At 44.6% G+C, this 6,686-nt stretch overlaps 2 protein-coding genes across 2 annotated transcripts in view; one reads left to right on the top strand and one right to left on the bottom strand.

Moving 5' to 3' along the window:
* The window catches only part of aff3 (AF4/FMR2 family, member 3), a gene marked incomplete at its 5' end in the record, with an annotated part of 44,972 nt that overhangs the window by 25,558 nt on the left and 12,728 nt on the right, over nt 1–6,686 (bottom strand). The window lies entirely within an intron of this gene.
* Nucleotides 4,994–6,686, top strand: part of arhgef7a (Rho guanine nucleotide exchange factor (GEF) 7a) — a 40,095-nt gene continuing 38,402 nt past the window's right edge. Inside the window, exon 1 of the mRNA XM_080752987.1 lies at nt 4,994–5,113. The gene's annotated coding sequence lies outside the window, so the exon portion shown is untranslated. The remainder of the gene's footprint in view (nt 5,114–6,686) is intronic.

The following is a 6,686-nucleotide window of genomic DNA, read 5'->3' as shown; positions in this document are numbered from 1 at the left end:
TGTGTGTGTCTCCACAGACTCCACACCCATTATTACAGAGAGTTTTGTTTGGCTGCGCACCAACAATGAAGTGTCAAAGAACGATGACTTGGAACTGATCTTCAAAACAGGAAGCACTACTCTGAGAAAGGCACTCTTATTGGTTGCTGTCAAAAAATACACACACACACACACACACACACACACACACACACACACACACACACACACACACACCACACACACACACACACACACACACACACACACACACACACACACACACACACACACACATACACACACACATTTTCTAGCTGGCTTCCAGTGACAGATAAGCTTTTTTGGCTTTTTGGCTTCTTCATTGACACGGTGAGAGTGTGGATCTCATTCGCAGTACTAACTTGGCGTGTCAGAGGATGTATTTTGAGTTATTAAGTTATTATCTTTTCCTCCCACACGAGGAATCAAATAAAATCCCAGTCAAGACGCCACTTCTGTACATAATAATAAATCCAAAGAAAGCTGGTCATAAAATAGTCAAATCAATAAAGACCTGTTTATATTGTTTATCGGTGGTGGAGAGGAGGAGGAGGAAGATAGGGATTGTTTTTTTTATGGGAGGTGTGTCACGCCGACGCTCAAACATTCATGTTCTCCATCTTTATTCACTGACTAAGATATGGAGAGGAGGACGCCATTACCTGCTCCTATTTGAATTGCATAAACACATATGCACGCACACGCACGCACGCACGCACGCACACACACACACACACACACACACACACACACACACACACACACACACACACACACACACACACACACACACACATGCTCACCCATACTGACAGGGTCATTGTAAACAGGCTGTATGGTGTTTCAGTGTATGACGTGTTAATAGCTCATATTTATGTGCCTGACTGGCTGCTCCTTTCCACTGGACGTATTCCACGCAGCAGGTGATCCAGATGTTACAGAGACTCTCTGCCTCTAGCACGCTTAGATTCATTTATAAATTGTTGTGCGGTGGTGTTGCTTGACAAAAACAACAGGTTTTCGGGTGAAATATGGGGGGATTGATATGTATTTAAAAAGACAAAACAGTGCACAACATAGGGTTATGTTTGTTAGCGAACGTGGTTAATACAACACCTTTAAAAAACTTGAAAATTAAATGTCCAAGGCCAATAGTAAACTCAGAGAGGTGCCTTTAGTTTAAGAGAATCCTAAAGGTGATAGTGCAGTACTAGTCGCTGCTCTCTTCTCTTTCCGTATATGCTCTCAAAAAGCACATAGGAAGAAAACAACAATATTTTCACTTTGCAGGAACATAGGATTGATGGAGATGAAATGCCTGGGGCCAGTATCCACAGCCCCACTGTAGCATGCTTGGTAACACACCCATGGTGACAGGACCACAGGGGCGCGAGGTATCCCTCGACAATGCCTGTTTAGACACGGATGGCCTCTGGGGTCAGTCTTCCTGACAACACACACAGCCTCAAAGAGAGTGAGAGTGAGAGAGAGAGAGAGAGAGAGAGAGAGAGAGAGAGAGAGAGAGAGAGAGAGAGAGAGAGAGAGAGAGAGAGAGAGAGGGCCTGACCAAGGTGCATTCATCATCTGTCCTTGTAGATTGCACTGGTAACCATGGCGATCTATTGGGAATTCCAGATTCCTCCAGGTAGAAAGAGGTAGGGAGACGATTGTCCTTCCTCAGAGGAAACCTTAGACTCCACTCATCCATGGACTGTTGGCTACCATATTCATTTTTATAACTTAAATCGCATAAATCTGAAGATAGAAGTTGTTGGTCAGCCAGTGTTAAATTAACTGTGGATAATAAGATCAATTCCCTTATCCATTTAAGCAGAATTAGGCCACCTTACCCTTTTAACCACAGGTTTCGGTTAACTCTGGTAAATGGATTGGATAGGATTACACACTTAGCAGCAACCATTAGGCTACACTATAGGTGATAGGGGTTATTAGTGTGATGAGCTTTCAGATTTTGCAGTTACCCTCTCATAAAAGGTTCAGTTTTCATATTATAGCAAGTGGGCCACCTGCAAACACAGGTGCAGATGGGTAGGTGTTGTCTGAAAGCGACAAGACAGCACTCACAGGTGAGGGGAAGTTGGGGAACCTTAGTTTGTTTTCAAAGTAAAGTGCCACACTTGAATTATTTATATTGTTCATATAGAGTTCCACTCCCACCTAGTGGACAATTATAGAAGTGAAGCTGTAACCTACACTGCAACACAGCCAGGTCCTTAGGCTGATACTAGTTATCTTGACTGGGCTACTAAAATATCTTATAGCTATATCACACATCTGTCCCTGTGTAGTTTCCCTCTTAAATAAAGATTTTGGAGGTTTGACCGCTATGTAGTTTACATTTGGTCAATTGGTTAATTTTACAAGGTTTCTAAATTGTTGGTATCTGGGCTAGAGCTTCCTCCTGTAAAATAGGCCTACATGTAGAACTTGGACATAGGGACTGTCTGTCATCAGCTGTTCACATAGCCTACTAAATTAGATATTAGCCTATATGCATGGGCTGACATAGGCCTGTCTGTGTCCTGTCCTCAAGGACAGATAACCTGTAGTTATGATAAACGGAGGATATGCAAAGTGCAAACCCTTATGAATAGGAAGCCTATTCATGTCAAATGTTGAAGTGGCCCAACAACTGGTTGGACTGGCTTGTCCCCTGTTGTGTGATGTCATCCACACTAGGATGAGTGGCTGGCGGCTGTGATGCGCATGTATGCAGTCCGCTGCCTCAACGCATCACGGTGAACTGCGTTTGACAGCTTGCCAAGCTGGAGGAGAAAAAGAACACACACCACAAGAGAGAGAGGAAACCAGAGCCGCCGAATTTCCACAAGCCAGGCGTCATCCGCATCCACCCGAGGGAGAAGGAAAGGGGGGCTTTTTCTCCGTAGTCTCTCCCCCTCTCTCTCTCCCTCTCTCACCAAGATCTCTGCAGGCAGCCTTCTGGATTAACGATGTTTTCATTTTAACGCCCAAATGACAGTGTGACCGGGGGCAGTAGCTATTTAAACACACAAACACCGCCACTTCGTTGGATAGGAGCTGTAATAGTGACTGGCCATGAATTCGGCGGAACAGACGGTTACGTGGTTGATAACGCTCGGGGTATTGGAATCGCCAAAGAAGACCATCTCGGATCCCGAGGCATTTCTGCAGACCTCCCTCAAGGATGGGGTGGTCTTGTGCAGATTGCTGGAGCGGCTTAGTCCGGGTTCCACGGAGAAAGTAAGGGCAATACTGTACCGCTGTCCTCCCCATACAACCATCCGCCTCATCGGCGCGTCTGTGTCGCCGAGAGCCGCCCGTGACACGACGTGTTTGTTATCTCGCTTCTCTTTGCCCAGTGGTCCATGAAGAGTTCCTTTTGTAGGTCACGAGAGCGCGGGTTTATTGTCTCTCTCTCTAAAAAAAACAGCACCAAATGGTTGCACATAATGTTAGTAGGCTACGCTACGCGTGGATAAAGGCCGTTTTTTGCTTCCAGATCCAGATTCCATAGCAAAATTAGGCAAAGCAGCCAGCATCATAGCTGAAGGGGATATGGGGGAAATGTATCTCCATAAAAGAGGCCTAGTTTACATTGTATGTATTTTTTTTAATTGTTTATGCAAGACGGGTAGGCTGTACGTTATAGCCTATTTGGGACTGCTGTTACGCAGCATTACATGCTACCTTACAAATTTGCTTGTATGTATTTTATACACAGAACAGTATTCTGGTCTGACGGATCAACAGACAAGGATGTCTGGCTATTCTGTACACAGACCATAAGAGTGGGCCGCCATTGACTGCAAAGGCGCACAGACATAGATATCGTAGACCCTCTCCCCTTTTAAAGGAACAGCGCAGTATTTATTGTGTTGTCAACGTATAGCCAGCCACGCTCGGTCAGTTCGGACACTGTTTCTAAACAGAGTTGTCAAAATACATTGCCCTGTATAGGCCTTGGCTACAATCCACAAAGAAATATCCCAACGTTATTGAATAGGGCCACAACAAATGATTGTTAATTGTGTTTTCTGCTACTGATTTGTCGGTCATTCCATTTCAGTCGTCCAGAGAAAATATTTGGCTTCCTTCATGCACACTGCACACCTTTGATCCATGACCTCCAATATATGAATGACAGAAAGTGTTAAGATTTCCGCTTTCTCACTCAATAGGCCTACTTAATTGTGGGTCAGGGTGTCCTAATATGATTCACTGTTATACATAGCTAAACTGTTGTTTATGTTTACCTTAAACCATTGGTTCTCGAAGTGGGGTCTGGGGACCCCCAGGGGTCCTTGGGGGATCGTGTTCCAGGGGGTCCCCAGCTAAATGATAGTTAGGCTAGGATAGGAACCAAATGGACCCATATTAGAATATAACTCAGAGAGTGTATAGGCCTACATGGAACCAAATTGACCCTTTTGGGTTAACAAGTATACAAACCCTAACGGGTCCATTTATACACTCTCCGAGTTAAATTAACATTGATTTTACAATGAAAAAAAGTGGGGTCCCAGAGCTAGAATTAGAAATGCCATTAAATGGGGGTCCGTAGCCTAAAGTGCACGTCAAACTGGTGGTCCATGAAATGGTTGGGAATAACTAGAGCCGTAAAAATCTTCTCTTATGGGGGTCCCTGGCATATCTTTTCAAATGGGGGTCCGCTGGCTAATACGTTTCAATTTGGGGGTCCTTGACATGAAAAAGTTGGGAGAACCACTGGCTTAAACATCAGCGGGAATCCCTATTTGTCAACGTCATTTCCCCCCCTGATCCAATACAGTCCCCATGTCCACTTCCCTGCGAAGGAAGGCTGTCTAGTGTTCACTGCGTTCAGCCTCCCAGCTACAGAGTGGCAACAAGCCCATGCAAACTAGAGAGAATGCACTTTTTAATCCCCAACAGAAAGTCACACTTTGAAGATCAAAGTAACGCATCTCTGTAGTGCTGCCTGTAGTCGCGATATATCGATTCTCTAACCAGCGTTCTGGCTTTTCAGATCTACCAAGAACCGAAAAACGACGGCGAGTGCTTGAGCAACATAAAGGAGTTTCTCAAGGGCTGCACGTCGTTTCGCATCGAGGTAAGTGTTCCAGGATTACAATTCCAAGTTATTATTACGTATGTTTGTCTATTATCAAGCACAAACGGGATTTACAGATACGGTGACAGTTCTTGGCTATCGTGGTGTGAAACTAGAGATAGTTCAAACAATAAACAATGGGGACACGGAGTGGATGGTTGACAGTGGGAGGAGTGTGAACAGCGAGCCGAGAACAATCACCCATCGCCCCGGCTGACTGGGAAGGAGCCCCGTTTGTCCCGTTGTGCTGCTGGGACGGTCCTACTGCTTATCAACAAGAAGCGCCGCCACCACAACCCACCATTCTTCGGTTTATATGATTGCTTTAGGCCGGGTGTTGTAACTTAATAACCGCCGTGCTGATATATATCGTCTTTATCAATTTGAATGAGGAGACACCAGCACATAGGCTAGTACGGTTGTGCGGTCCCCTGTAATTAATGCAAAGCTTTGTCCTCGGGCTCTTGCGTGGCAATTATTGTCACATCGTGATGTATTGACGTTTCTTTTGTTTACACCAAATCGGTGGTCTTGGTTATCCCGCAGTCGACTTATTACGGTAGGTTTTGGTTGGCGCAGCCATAGAACCACAGCCAAGATACATCAGGTATCTGTTCCTTGATATTGTAATTTCAACATTATGATATATGGTTTGTCCTGTTATTGGATCTAGTACTTCACCCTTTACTTCTTACTGCAGTGCACATGCATTGTAGTTGAGAGGAAGGATGGTATAAACACACACTATCTCTATCAAATTGAGGACAGTGCACAGTTACTGTTTTTGTCAGTGCATAGAGGGGTCGTTGAACTCACAATCTGACAATACAGCTCAGTGTTTGTCAGCATCGACTCAAGCAACTCAGACTGCAGCCATTGAAGGGGACGTGCAGTGAGGATGCACTGTCATCTTGGTAGCATGAATCATGGCCTTTTAATAATTGGCCTGTATTTTTGTTAGTAAAGGGTTGCCGCAAGCAACTCAGATGCTATAATGCTTTCTGGCATCTAGAGTTGCAATACCATCACTTGACAGCCCATTCATCCAAACAGAAAAGTCCTATCTGATTGTAGCCGCAAGCAACTCTTGGATCCTATTTTTAAAATCTGGAATCTAGAGTTGCATTATCAACGCTTTAAGTGAGGAAATAGCCAGCACACAAATGAATGTCCCTTTCACATCGTTTATCTACCTCTCACAGACAACACAACGGACATGTTTCAACCTGAACAGGTCTTCCTCAGTGTTGTGACCAACCCTTGATAACCCATCCACAACTTTCCAACAACCCATCGTGCATTGCGCAGAAGGTATGCGGCAGCTTCCGGCGCCGTAGCCGAGTGTGATCTACAAGCTCACAACGGCTGCATTTGCGACGTGACGAGAGCTTGTATGTCTGCTGTTAACCGGAAGTGTCCCGCAGATAATGCTACAGTAAATTCTAGTGGAAACAGGTGGAAACTGTACATCCAAACAAAAAAGTCACATCTGATTGTATTAAACAATGTTAAACTCAAAAACATTGCAGCTGTACGGAAAGCTAGAATTAACTTTCTATCTTTCTAAGTTTTT

This window comes from Nannobrachium achirus (assembly GCF_963921795.1).
Source record: "Nannobrachium achirus genome assembly, chromosome: 22".
NCBI lineage: Eukaryota > Metazoa > Chordata > Actinopteri > Myctophiformes > Myctophidae > Nannobrachium > Nannobrachium achirus.
This window is presented reverse-complemented; position numbering and strand designations above follow the sequence as displayed.